The sequence below is a fragment of the Myxocyprinus asiaticus genome, chromosome 14 (genome assembly GCF_019703515.2).
Source record: "Myxocyprinus asiaticus isolate MX2 ecotype Aquarium Trade chromosome 14, UBuf_Myxa_2, whole genome shotgun sequence".
NCBI classification, from domain to species: Eukaryota; Metazoa; Chordata; class Actinopteri; order Cypriniformes; family Catostomidae; genus Myxocyprinus; species Myxocyprinus asiaticus.
Genome location: NC_059357.1, coordinates 43,100,454 through 43,115,940, shown reverse-complemented (window position 1 = coordinate 43,115,940; position 15,487 = coordinate 43,100,454).

Here is a 15,487-nt window from a genome sequence, read left to right as displayed (position 1 = left end):
CATCTACAGGGAGAGATTGTAACAGGTAGTTGAATTTTGGAATACAATTCATTTTAATAACATTAACCTTCCCAATCATAGATAAATGTAATGAAGCCCACCTGCTCACATCGCTCGAAAACCTTTTTATTAAAGGGTCAAAATTAACTATAACTAAATCACACAAATTTGCTAGGAATAAAATATCCAAATACTTAATGCCCTGTTTGGACAACTGGATGGCACCCTGCTGAAAAGCCGTTACCGGGCAGTACATTGTCAGAGCCAAAGCTTTGGATTTAAACCAATTAACTCTGTATCCTGAGAACACAGAAAAGGAATTAATAATTCTTTGGAGGCAAGGCATAGATCTAGTAGGGTCGGAGATGAATAATAAATATCATCTGCGTAAAGCAGAAGCTTATACGCCACACCTCCCGCCATCACCCCTGGAAAATCATCCTCCTTTCTTATCGCGGTTGCTAATGTTTCCAGGGCAAGACAGAACAATAATGGGGAAAGAGGGTAACCCTGCCACGTGCCCCTATCCATAGTATAATAATCTGAAATTAATCCATTTGTTTGTACCATCGCTAACGGGTGTCTATAAAGTATTCCCGTATATTTCCAAAATCTTAAAAAGGTAATCGCATTCTACCATATCAAACGCCTTTTCGGCGTCAAGTGAGATAGCAGTGACCGGAGTCTGATCATTCACTACTGACCACATGATATTGATTAAACACCTTATGTTATCAGAAGAGCTATGGCCCAAATATACCCCACCTGATCTATATGTATAAGAGATTTCATAACTTTACTTAATCGGTTAGCCAACATTTTTTACTATTTTAACATCTAGATGGATCAGAGAAATTGGATGGTAACTCTTACACTTGCTTGGATCTTTGTCCTTTTTAAGAATCAGACTGATCCGGGCTTGTGTCATGGTTGGCTGAAACTTTCCATTCTTTAATGATTCCATATAAACTTCTAGCAAAAGTGGAGCCAGTTCTGTAATATAAGATCTAAAAAATTTGTCTGGCCCCGGAGCCTCGCCTGTAGGCATGGCCTCAATTACCTCACCAAGCTCCTCCACGGTTATCTCAGAATCAAGAGAATTTTTTTGCTCAGTCATCAATTTAGGAAGTTCTCATGGTTCCACAAATTTTCTAATATCCTCAACAGTAGATGAAGACATGGAACTATAGAGATCAAGATAGAATTCTTTATAGAAGCATCATTAATATCATTGGCCGAGGTAAATATTTCACCACCAGCAGATTTCACTGAGGGAATGGTAGGAAAAGACTCTCTCTGTTTTTTATATCTAGCCAGAGGTTTCCCTGCCTTGTCCCCCGACTCAAAGTATAACTGTTTTTCCCTGAATAGCCAAAACTTCACCTTCCGCAACAAAATAGTATTATATCTGTATTTCAATCGGGTCAACTCCCTGAGGCCATTAGACAACATTCAGCACTCCAGCTTTGCCTCGGCACTTTTAATATTCCCTTCCAATTGCATGAGTTCTTGTGCTTTAGATTTTTAGGTGAATGAGGCATACTGTATAATCCGACCCCTAAGAACCACCTTAAGTGCCTCCCAAGCCATGCCCACAGAGGATACTGAGGACCAGTTGGTCTCCATATAGACATTGATTTCAGCCTTTAGTATTTGTTAGAATTCAGGATTTTGCAAAAGGGATACATTAAAGCACCAACTATATGATTTCTTTTTCTCCGTATGTGGCAACACCTCTAAACACACCAGGGCGTGATCTGAGACTAAAATGTTTCCAACTGAGCAATCAACAACAGATGAAATGAGGGACTTAGATATAAAAAGAATATATATTCTAGAGTAAATCTTATGGATTGATAAAAAAAAAATTTATAGTCCCTACCAGATGGGTTCAAAAGTCTCCAAATATCTGTAAGACCAAGCGTCAATGTTGCTCTAGGGGGCTTGCACACTTTTGCTTCACTATGATCAAGGACTTAGTCCATCAAAAGATTAAAGTCTCCTCCCAATATTATATCACGAGGGGTGCCAGCGGCTTGCAACATCCCTTCAAGATCTATAAAAAAGCCCTGATCATCAACGTTAGGTGCATAAATATTAGCCAAAATAAGAATTTGTCCATGAATTTCAGCTAAAACAATAATGACTCTGTAGAAAACTTCACACAGGGAGGGAAGGAGGACACAGGGAACCCGGATTTCTTCAGTCTCAGGTAAGGCTTTTTAATTGTCAACTTTCTGAGTTTACAGCTTAACAATAATTCATTAGCTTCACATTAACACATCAACTACTCAGCAGAACTCTAGATCTCTGGCTCTCTCCCTCTTTCCTGTCGGTGGCGTGGTCCTTTTATACTGCTCTCCCCAAGCTCACTGCAACTAGAAACAGGTGTTAATCATAATCCGGCTCAGGTGTATGCAGCCTTAACACTTTCTCTCTCTCTGGGTGGATGCTCGACCACGCCCCTGCTGCCACAGACTCTTCCTAATTTATCTTTACTCTGTTTGAGACATTTGAATTGTAGATGTTTACTTATCAGCGTAATGACTCCCCTGCTCTAACTCGAGCCAGCACTATAAAAAAAATGCCCACCCCATATCCTCCCAAATTATTTAGCTTCCTGCGGAGAAGGTGTGTTTCTTGAAGAAACAATATATCATATTTCTTACGCTTAAGAAGAGAAATAACCTTCCTTCTTTTTATGGGGTGCCCCAACCCATTCACATTCCACATGGAGAGAAACAATCCACATATATTAACATTTGACATTTTGACATATAAGAAAGAATAGATTGTGTGTCAAAGACAAGATTATAAAGACCACATTCCAACATAAGTGCAACAATCAAACTCCGAACATCCCCTAGGAAAATAAAAACAGAAAAAAGAAAAATGTGCACATTAACCCTGCGCACGACAGTGCCAACTGGCGTTATCCCTCCAAACTCAAACAGTCCATGCACGCCTACGAGAGCCCCCGCAACAACCTTGCCATCGTATTGCTCAAGTCCGGTGTTTCAATAAAAATATTGTGAGACAGAATTACACAGCAAAAGATAATCTATAAAACAAACTCCAGCCAATAGGTGGCACCAGCATAAAAAAACATGCAGGTTCCTCAAACTGTCAAGCAAATGTTCAGTGATTACTCGGTCCAATCGGCTGCAACATGAGCGCAAGCAAATTACTTACTCCAGTGACTTTGCAAGAAATACTCCACAAAATAAACTCCAGCCGATAGGCGGACTAAGCACAAAGAGCATGTAGATTCATCTAAGGTGTGTTGCTCTACAAAATAAACTCCAGTCGCTAGGCGGAACCAGCACAAAAAGAGCACGTAGATTCTTCAAACTGCCAAGCGAATGTTCAGTGAGCCAGTCCACTCGGCTGCAATGTGAGTACCACAAGATAACTTACTCCATTGACTTTATGAAGGACATCACTTGCTGTGGGCATGTGAATGTTTTACGGCCATCCTTAGCATATATTCTCAATTTGGTTGGGAATATCAGTGCAAAAGCGACCTTCCATTGATGTAAAAGTTTCTTGCATTCCTTGAATCGATCACTTTTCTCTCATCAAGTTCTCAAAGTCTGGGAACAAGAAAATGCTGTGGTTCTTCCAAGAAAGCCTTCCTTTACACCTCGCCTCGTGTAACACAAGATTGGATGATCTCAGAAATTTGGCCAGAATTGATTGGGGCCTGTCTCCCTCTGTGGATCGCCGAGCCAGAACCCTGGCCTGCCATGTCGAGCAGACTCGGAAAGAGCCCATCCAGGAATTACACCATATCCTGTCCCTCTGGGACTCCCATGATACGGACGTTATTCTGCCGGCTATGGTTTGCCATGTCCTCCAACTTCTCCCAGACACACTCCAAATCTACCTTGATTGCTAGCAGATTAGCAGATAATTCCCTCTCCAATGACTCCAGGTAATCAATCCGTTCCTCAACATCCCCCACTCTTGTAACCTCATCAGTAAACTTCGCCTCCATGGTGGTGATCGATGGATGTATCACAGCAAGATCCTCCCAAGTCAGCAACGACCTTCGTCAGCATTGCTGACATGCTCAGCATCTCCCGCCGCATCTCCCGTACCTCTCCAACCAAATCGACTCCCAGGCCCGCGGCCTGCTCGGGTGTGTCAGCTTGAGCATGTAAGTGTCTTTTAATTTTTATTTAATTTTGAATTCTTTGACATATTGTCCTCCTAGAACAGTTATGGAACAGAGTGTATAGAATCTCACTGAAAAAGTATTAAGATTAAAAGTATTAAAACTAGCTCACCGTTCACACGTCCGATCTTTGCATGGCATCACGTGACTCCCTGCAGTCGTAATTTCTTAATATATTATCATTTTCTACCCTGTCTCTGGCCCTCTGACTGAAACGCTCGATTTAGGCCTCAGTGTCTCCTTTAAACTTCAATGTAAATGCCCACAGTTATGATTTGATAACATTGTGCAGCCCCTTGAATACAGCCATATATATCTGAAACTCAGTCGGAAGAGAATGAAGCAGCTCCACAACAATAAAAAACTAAATTTCAGGGTTTACACATAACACACACCCAACACATTGCATCTGAATGTATCAAACTGTTCACTCAACACAGCAGCACCATAAATTATAAATATAAGTCATGACATATGAAAAATTAATAAAGGGAACTGCTTACTTACAGTTTTGCATTTTAAGTCCAATGGAGTTTTTAACTGCCCCATCTTTCAATAACAATTTCTTTGCAAAGCTTGAATCGTATTGTGACTAGTTCACATTCACACTCAAATGAGCTAAACACACATTACAATTCTGTACAATCCACGCTGAAATATATAATCCAATGCACGGTGAAACATGACATGCACCAGGGCCGGAACAAGAGGAGTTCTATGCCCCTGGAATATTTTGGCTGTGAACTCACAGAACGATGCAAACACACCAATGCAAAACTACAAAATGGAACGGGACACCCAGAAGCTTCCAGTGTTGACAGCATCACTGATTATAATGGGTTCTATTGTTTTTGACACGCCGCGTTGCTAGCGTCTGGTGTAGACAAGGTGTAACCCTAACAAACTGTGCTAAAACTGAAGACACACCCATCTCACATCTTCCATCGTCTGTTTATTCTGGATGAGCCGTTTCTCCAAGCAAGCAGCAGCAATAGAATGGAGCAGAACAGATGTGATTTTTAAAGTTGAGCTTGTACCACTCTAAAATCGTGGTACACAATTAACAATAGTGCAGATTGGTGCAGTAACGCATCCAGGATGTGTTAATACTCAAAAATAGAAATAACTTAGCATTGTGTCTTTTAAAAGAGGTCCGAGATGCATGATAATGGTTGAAGCAGTTGTCTATTGCATGTTTATGTAGACAAATGTAGGCCAGATTAAAATAGTCCAGAAGGGCACAAGGTGTCCTGTGTAAGTCTCCTTGCAGGAATATTAGGCCCATCTGTCTTGTTCTCTCCTCTTCACCTTTCTCACTGTGCGCCAGTTAGCAGGCAAACAGTGCAATGTTGTAAAAGTAGGCATTGATGTTTTGTTGTAGAGGCAGTCATGTGCTGATGTATTCATCTATTTGGATATCACAAAGTAGAGAAAATCCAAATGAGCCAATTTTGCATCTTGGTATAAGTAAATGGTCTTTATTCTGAAACTTACTGTATGTTTTTGTAGTACAATGAACTCTTACTTGTCAAAAGATAAACGGATCATTGCCCTCTGATCTTAGCGTTCAGGTTAGAGTTGTGGTTAGGGTTAGGCCTGGGTTAGAGACTTCTAGAAGTCTTGTTAAAACATTAAAACATTTTTCACACTCTCACTAGTTTTGTTTATTGTCTACTAACAAAATAATTTCACAATTAATATTTTCACACTTTTTGCATAATTTGGCAAAATTACAGTTGGAAAATGACACCAAATAAAAATATTATATTCTTTGGGTTTTTTCAAACATTACTTGTCTCATATTTCATCTGATTCATCTCAGCGTATTCTTAATTCACTTTGGTCCACTTGGTTAACAAGTAGATACTGTATGTGTAACCACTTAAGACACTGAGGGAGACATGACCCCCAGTATTCATACATCAACACATTTGGCTACAGCTTTTATATAAAGTGACTTATAGGCCCCGTTTTCACCTGGTATTAAGATGCATTTCGGGTGATCCGATCACATGTGGTCACAGGTGAGACACATCTCTGTTTACACCTGGTCACTTGTGCGTATGCTGCTCTTGTGACATCTTGTGTTCGGATTTAGAGGGAAGGGTCTCTGTTTCATGATGACATACATAAATCACTATATCAGCATGATAATGAAGCACAACAAAGTCAGAAAAGAAAAAGAAAGCATGACAAAATGGTGCACTGTTTCTCCCAGATGCGGTTGCAATTTAATCTAAGCACAAACGCAACGTCAAGCAGATTTATCTGTTATTTTAGTGGATTACCTGTATAAAAGGAGCTTTAGGTGTCCGTGCTTGTCATTTGTGTTGATATCAGACACACTAAAGAAAATCTGTGAAAGCTCGTGTACGTATCCGCTTTTTAAAAAATTTCGATTGGATGTTTATTTTCTTTTAAAGCTGCTCATAAATGGCAAAGTTTAAACTCTTGTTTTAGCGCAGTGGTTGATTGACAAGTGAGGGGTGGCGCTTCACTGCTGCCAAGACACATACAGGACGGATTAGCGTTTACACTTCAAATGCGATGTGGACACAAAATGTTTTAGACCCCTTTTAGACCTGTATTTAGGGCTGACCACATCTGCGGCAGCGGGGGCGTGGTCAAGCATCTCTCCAGAGAGAGAAAGCGGTAAGGGTGCATACACCTGAGCTAAATTATGTCTAACACCTGTCTCTAATTTCAGTGAGCATGGGGAGAGCGGCATAAATAGAGCGACACAACACTCAGTCGAGAGAGAGACTGGATACGACAGAGCCGAGCCAGAGCAAGGATTTTTCTAGTAGTGAAAGTTTATTTATGAAAGCTGTGTGTGCTAGTGTCAGTTTAGTGTGTGAAGGTAAACTGTAAAGTGGTGTCGCCAAGAGGGGAAAATAAAGCCTCACCTGAAGAAGGAAAAACTGCTCCTCGCCTCATCTTTTACACTGGTGCCGAAACCCGGGATTGAAGTTTGGGTCGAAGATGGATGGAGGTCGTCTCGTAGAGTCCTCCCAGTTGGCGGAGATCCTCCAAGCCCTCACCAGCCTACATCAGAACCACCAACAAATGCTGCTTGAGCTCCGACAAGATCAAGACCGCCGGTCTGTCGAGCTCATGCATGCTCAAGCCGAGGACCGGCGGGCGATCCGGAGCCTCCTCGGCCAGGGGGCATCCTCAGCCGTGACCCCGGACACACCCACGCCGTTACCCCCGCCAGCATTACAGAAAATGGGGGCGGCGGACGACCCCGAGGCCTTCCTGGATTTGTTTGAGCGGACCGCCGAGATCTGGGGCTGGCCGCTTGGCCAATGGGCAGCCCGATTGATCCCACTATTGTCCGGGGAAGCCCAGCTCGCGGCTCAACAACTGCCAACGTCGAGCCTCCTGGCCTACGGAGATCTAAAAAGAGCCATCTTGCAATGGGTTGGTCGCACTCCGGAGGAAAGTCATCAACTCTTCCGGAGCTTGAAGTTGGAAAGCTCCGACTGCCCGTTTGCCTTTGCCCAGCGGCTCCATGACGCCTGCCGAAGATGGCTGCTAGCGGGGGATCGCGACGTCCAGGGAATTATCGACCAGGTGGTACCGGAACAGTTTATAGTTCGACTGCCAAAAGGGACGGCGGAGTGGGTCCAGTGCCACCGCCCGGTGTCGTTGGAGGAAGCCATCCGACTTGCGGAGGACCACATGGCAGCGATCCCGAGGGCGGAAGATCCCTCCTACGTTTTCTCTCCTCCCTCTCTCTCTTGTCTGCTCTCTCTCCAGGTCCCGTTCCTGCCCCACGCAGATGAGGAGGAACTCAGCCCCTGAGACCAGTTCCCCGGGTGTGCGAGGCGACACCTTCCCCTACTCCAATGCCCCGCCGCTCTCCCCCTCAGGGGGGCGCCCGCCGACGCAAGTGTGGGCGTAGCGCCTGGGCCGGCCTGCTGGAGGTGCGGAGACCCGAGCCACTTCTGAGATCAGTGCCCTCTGATGGAGCTGGGGACGGTGGTGCGGGTCTCTGACCTCCCACAGGCTGCCCCCGACCGGGCCGGAGCATACCGGATACCGGTAAGTGTCAAGGGGGGTACTCACCAAGCGTTGGTGGATACCGGGTATAATCAAACCACTATCCACCAACACCTGGTTCAACCCGAGGCATTGGTCACATCCAAAACGGTGAAGGTGAAGTGTGTACACGGGGATATTCACAAGTATCCGGTGGTGACCCTGACAATTAAATTTCAGGGGAAAAAGAATAGAGTGGAGGCTGCGGTTAGTTCCCGCCTCACCCATCCACTGATTTTGGGGACTGATTGGCCTGATTTTAGAGTTTTATTAAAGGGAATTTGCGCGGATGGGTCCTGTGTGAAAATATGGAGATGTGTGATGTGCGATGCTCTGGCAGGGGAGGCGGAGCCGGGGCCATCCTCGACAGCTCCACGTCATGATGACGAGAGAGGGGGAGCAGTCGCGAGACGAAACCCTCAAACACGCCTTTGACCAAGTGAGAGTCATCGATGGTCAACGACTCCAGCCTGACATCGCACTTTCATACCCCTATTTTGCAATTATAAATGAGCGGTTGTATCGAGTGACACAGGACACTCGGACCAAAGAGGATACAACCCAACTTTTGATTCCAAGGAGCCGTCGGGAAATGGTATTCCAGGCGGATCATTATAATCCCATGGCAGGTCATCTAGGAGAAAGGAAAACACTGAACCATCTAATAGCCCGTTTCTATTGGTCGGGCATTGGCGGCGATGTCCACAGGTGGTGTGCGGCATGCCGCGAATGCCAGCTGGTTAACCCACCGGCCACCCCAAAAGCGCCATTGCGCCCTCTCCCTCTGATCGAGGTCCCCTTTGAGAGAATTGGAATGGACCTCGTCGGGCCATTAGAACGGTCAGCACGCGGACATCGCTTTGTATTGGTCCTAGTGGACTATGCAACGCGATATCCGGAAGCAGTGCCTCTTCGCAACATCTCAGCACGCAGTGTTGCGGAGGCACTCTTCAAAATAATCTCCCGGGTGGGGATTCCGAAAGAAACCCTCACCGATCAAGGCACAACATTTATGTCACGAACACTACGCGAACTGTACGAGTTATTAAATATTAAATCGATTCGCACCAGTGTATACCATCCTCAAACGGATGGCCTGGTGGAACGATTTATTAAAACCCTCAAAAACATGATTCGTAAGTTCGTGCACGATGATTCTAGAAATTGGGATAAATGGCTCGACCCCCTGTTATTTGCAGTACGAGAGGTCCCGCAAGCCTCCACTGGCTTCTCCCCATTCGAGCTGCTGTATGGGCGACGCCCACGCGGCGTGCTTGATGTAATGCGAGAGGCCTGGGAGGAAGGACCTTCAAACAGTAAAAATGAAATTCAGTACGTTCTTGATCTTAGAGCAAAACTCCACACCTTGGGGCAACTAACACAGGAGAATTTGCTCCAAGCTCAAGAACGACAGCGCCGACTGTATGACAGGGGAACTCAGCTAAGGGAATTTGCACCGGGAGATAAAGTGCTTGTATTGCTTCCCACATCGGGCTCTAAATTACTCGCCAAGTGGCAAGGACCCTTTGAGGTCACACGACGAGTGGGAGATCTCGATTATGAGGTTAAACGAACCGATAGAGGGGACGCACATCAAATATACCACCTCAATCTCATAAAATTGTGGAGGGTGGCGGTCCCCGTGACGTTGGCTACGGTGGTTCCCGAGAAGGCGGAGCTTGGACCGGAGGTGAGTTCAAAACATAAACAGTTCACCCCGGTCACTTGCGGAGACCACCTCTCACCGAGCCAACTCGTGGAGGTTGCTAAGTTGCAACAGGAGTTTGCAGATGTGTTCTCCCCCTACCGGGACGTACAAACCTCATCCATCACCACATCGAGACCGAGTCGGGGGTGGTGGTACGTAGCCGCCCCTATCGACTACCCGAACACAAAAAGAAAATTGTTCGGGAAGAATTGGATGCGATGCTTGATATGGGGGTAATAGAAGAATCCCACAGCGATTGGTCCAGTCCAGTTGTTCTAGTGATTAAGAGCGACGGGTCTGTGCGATTCTTTGTGGATTACAGGAAAGTCAACGCGGTGTCTAAATTTGATGCATATCCAATGCCTCGCGTTGATGAGTTGCTCGATCGGTTGGGCACTGCTCGTTTTTATTCGACATTGGATTTGACGAAGGGTTATTGGCAGATCCCCTTGACACCAATTTCCCGTGAGAAAACCGCCTTCTCCACACCGTTTGGATTACACCAATTTGTGACACTTCCGTTCGGTTTGTTTGGAGCCCCGGCTACGTTTCAGCGTCTCATGGACCGAATCCTCAGGCCGTATTCAGCTTACGCCGCTGCCTATTTAGATGACATCATCATTTATAGCAATGATTGGCTGCGGCATATGCAACATCTGAGCTCCAGATCCGGTCCAGTGGACGGAGCAGTGTCAACGGGTGTTCATGCAAGTTAAAGCCGCACTTTGCGGGGGGCCGCTGTTACATTCACCTGACTTCTCTCTCCCTTTTGTTTTACAGACAGATGCTTCAGACAGGGGGCTGGGGGCCGTACTCTCGCAGGTGGTGGAGGGGGAGGAGCGCCCGGTGCTGTACATTAGCCGTAAGCTCTCGTTAAGGGAAACTAAGTACAGCACCGTGGAAAAGGAGTGTCTCGCCATCAAGTGGGCGGTCCTCACTCTCCGATACTACCTGCTGGGGCGGGCCTTCACCCTCTGCTTGGATCACGCCCCACTCCAGTGGCTCCACCGCATGAAAGATACTAACGCCCGGATCACCCGTTGGTATCTGGCTCTTCAGCCGTTTAAGTTCAAGGTGGTCCACAGACCGGGGGCGCAGATGGCTGTCGCCGACTTCCTTTCCAGGAATGGGGGGAGTAGTAGGCAGGCCGGATGTCGCCCCGGCCTGAGTCGGGCGGTGGGGATATGTGGCAGTGGAGGCGTGGTCAAGCATCTCTCAGGAGAGAGAAAGCGGTAAGGGCACTTACACCTGAGCTAAATTATGTCTAACACCTGTCTCTAATTTCAGTGAGCACGGGGAGAGCGGCATAAATAGAGCGACACAACACTCAGTCGAGAGAGAGACTGGATACGACAGAGCCGAGCCAGAGCAAGGATTTTTCTAGTAGTGAAAGTTTATTTACGAAAGCTGTGTGTGTTAGTGTCAGTTTAGTGTGTGAAGGTAAACTGTAAAGTGGTGTCACCAAGAGGGGAAAATAAAGCCTCACCTGAAGAAGGAAAAACTGCTCCTCGTCTCATCTTTTACAACATCTTAATACCAGGTGGAAACGGGGCCATAGTGGATTGAAGGTATACATTTAGGCATTTGTTTCCTGCATGACTTTGGCATTGCTAGTGCCTCACTCAACCAGTGTAGTTACAGGAACCCAATATTCAGATAAGCGGTTGACCAATATATGAAGGTTTCTCAGTGTCTGATTCTTAAAGTAACAGGAAAATGAAAATCTCTGTCATTATATACTTAATCTCGTGTCGTTCCAACCCCTTATCAATTTTATTTCTGTGGAACACAAAAGGATATAATTTAATGAATGCCCCCTTGCCTGAATTAAATAAAAGGTACTAAATAAAGCACCCAAAAGTGTTGTTGAAGTAGTCAGGGTGACTTGTGCATCATATATCAAGTCTTCTGAAGGCATACGGCCACTTTGTATGATGAACAGACCAAAATTAAAGTTGTTAACAACTATCAGATCCAATTATTAGTCCATAAACAGCACTAAAATCCAATTTGGTGGCTATGTTGTTAACATCAAACCTCACTGGTTCTTGCATGTCTCGTGACCAAAAACATTATGATGTCATGTTGCAAAGAAAGTCAAACGGACATGAGGGTGAGTAAATGATTACAGAATTTATTTATTTATTTATTTTTTGGGTGAACTATTAAATGACATATGCAACAGGATGCCCTAAAATGGAATGTGTGGTTACATATTGCTTGGTATAAAAATGATGTCAAAACAGGATAAAACAATAGCTCTTTTGTAACTGGATAAGCTTTCATCAAACAAAATTATTTTCCAACTGTCGTATTGACAAAACTCAATCACATCAAACCCTTGACCAAACCCAGTTGATAGGAAACATTATTTCATCTCATGTACAATACCATTATTAAACAATATTTTTCATATGTTCTCCAACAGTGGATCTGAAACACATCTCAGTCTAAATAAAATATTTTTGTCTGAATCAGTGTATATCGGCACCTTCTGAACTCAGTACATTCAATACACAGATTAGATGGCTAAAGGGCCTTTTCATCTGCATTTTATAGAATATCCTTTCTGCTGTTCCACTGGGAAATTCATCTTTCAAGCTGTTTGCATGGGCTACTGGAGAAATCAAACAGTGGATGAAGAGGTTCATCAGGGAGCAGATATGTCTTTATGATGCACTGATAGACTGTCACTCTCCTAATAAATAAAGATGCATTATGCTCCATGTTTAAAGTCTTTACATTTGAAATACAATCTGACATGAAATACAATCTGACTTCTTCATTATCTCTCTTGACCCTGAAAGGTCATTGTAGAGCCGAGGAGGGCAGGGCCGGGCTGAAATGACACACGCCCGGTCCCCAATCAGCCTGATGGGGTGCGCGAGGGATAAAGGCAGCCAGGGACGACAGTTCGAGAGAGAGAGAATTACAGGCAGCTGTACTGTGTGTTTATGGTTGTGTGTTTTTGTTTAAGTTGTTTGTTAAATTATTATTTATATTCTTAAGCCGGTTCTCGCCTCCTGCTTTCCACTGAACCCCCTTACACTGGTGCCGAAACCCGGAAAGAGGAGGGATTCCCTTCGCAGAGTCCTCGACACTGCCGTCCACCCAGGGGAGCGCCGCTGCCATCCGACGGGGGACAGAGTAGCCCGACCACCCGGACGCGGGGGAAGGCCGCCGTCCGCGAGGCAAGTGGGGACGGGACTCCCCGACCGCCTGGAACGAGGGAGCCGCTGCCGGGAGCGGAGGAGTGCCCAGCCGTCCCCCGGGAATGCGGAGGGGTCGAGAGAAGACCACCATCCACGGGGGGAGGAGGGAAGCGACTCCCCGACCGCCTGGAGTGGTAGGGCCGCTGCCAGGGGTGGAGGAGGGTCCCCACGGGACGCCGGGAATGCGGAGGGGCGTTCTGTCCACTGGGGTTCGGAGGTCTGACTCCGATCCACCCAGTGAGGAGCGGCTGCCGTCCACCTGAGAGGGTGGAGGAGTGATCGAGGACCACGCGACGCCGCATCAGAGAACCGGTGAGTTTCTTTTTCTCTCTCTCCTCTCTCTCTCTCTCTCTGTCGCTCCGTGTTGGCCTTTCCCTCGCCTATTTTGTTTTGTTGTTGTTTTTCCCCTCCTGTCTCCTCCCAGGTCGAGGAAGGCGGGGATGACGCAAGGCACGCCGCCCCCCCCGGAGAGGAAGGGGGGTATATACGTCATCCTGAGGCAACGCCGGGAGGAGTGTAGAGCCGAGGAGGGCAGGGCCAGGCTGGAATGACACACGACCGGTCCCCAATCAGCCTGATGGGGCGCACGAGGGATAAAGGCGGCTGGGTACGACAGTTCGAGAGAGAGAGAATTACAGGCAGCTGTACTGTGTGTTTATGGTTGTGTGTTTTTAAGTTGTTTATTAAATTATTATTTATATTCTTAAGCCGGTTCTCGCCGCCTCCTTTCCACTGAACCCCCTTACAGTCATATGTGGGGATGGGTCTATATGGTTAAACAAAAACCTTGGCTGTTTATCTCCATTTACCCCCCCCCCCCAATCTACTGACCCACTTTTTCATGGGGTACTACTGGGAGAGGAGCAAGGCGATGCAGTCATTAGGAATTCAGTGCAGGTGGTATAATGGCAGAGAAGGAAAGGGTTGTAGGGAAATTTACACCACATTATCCCCATTAAAGCACAACCAGTGTTTGCACAGACAGCACAGGCTCAAGGGTCTGCCACAGAAATAGGTGTGAGACCTGTGTCGGGTCTTATTAGTGTGGCAAGGAGGAGGGCCGGGCCGGGCTGTGATGACGCATGCCCAGCCCCTAATAAGGCTAATCAAGCCCACGAGAGGGATAAAGGCGGCCGGAGGTGGCAGTTTGGGAGAGAGAAAGCTACAGGCAGCTGCCCTGTATGCATTTGTGTTATATGTCTTTTGCTTTAAGTTAATCATTAAATTATTATTTATATTGTCAAGCCGGTTCTTGCCTCTTCCTTTCCCTTTAACCCCGTTACATTAGTGCCGAAGCCCAGGAAGGAGGAGGGATGCGCCGTAGTAGAGTCTTCGCCACTACCATCCATCCCAAAGGAGCAGCTGCGGCCATCCACTGGGGGATTGAGAAGCCTGGCCACCTGAAAACGGAGGAACGACCGTGACCTCGAGGGGAGGAAGGGCTCCCTAATGACCGCCTCGAGCGGTCGAGCCACTGCCAGGGGCGGAGGAGACCTCTACCGGACGCTAAAACATGGCAGGGTCAAAGATAAGACCACCATCCACGAGTGGGGAGGGGCTCACTGCTGACCGCCTGGAGCAGGAGAACTGCTGCCAGGGGTGGAGGAGACCCCTACCATCCACCAAAATGCGGCGGGGCATTCCGACCTGCCAGGGGCCGGGGGACTGCCTCCGATCCACATGGAGAGTAGTGGCTGTCATCCACTAGAGGGTGGAGGAGTGACCGAGGACCAGGCTATGGTGTATCAGAGAACCGGCGAGTAAGTTTTTTTTTCTCTCTCTCCTCTCGCTCTCTCCCGCTGTCGCTCCGTGTTGGCCTTTCCCTCTATTTTTTGTTGTTTTTCCCTCCCCTTGTCACCCTCCCAGGTCCGAGAAGGCAGGGAAGACCTGTCGGCTGGCGGGACCAGAAAGGCTGTAAACACTTTGCCTCTGTTGCGTTCTTTGTTTTCAGAGGACCGTACAGCCTGTCATGACAACTTTGATTAGGTCAAAGCAAAACATTAAATGTAAATAACATTCTTTTTTCTTTTCTTTTCTTTCTTTTTTTTTTTTATTTTTTTTTTTTAGATAAATTACAGTAGATTGTCATTTAAAAATGTGTTGTGAGTTATGGGGTGGCCTTGGTGAGTGTTGAGACTCCTGGACTGAAATTTTGCCCCTGTCTGGCCCTGCGTCCTAGGTAATATTTCAACTTAGCTTACATACAACTTTTCTGTTAGCTATGTCATGTCAAGCTAGTATATAAAAATTCCACTGGAGCAATGTGAAACCATTTTCAACACAGGAACTTAGATGTGAGCATAGGAGAGACTAGCCAAAGCAAGCAAGTGATTATCACTTTGTTCA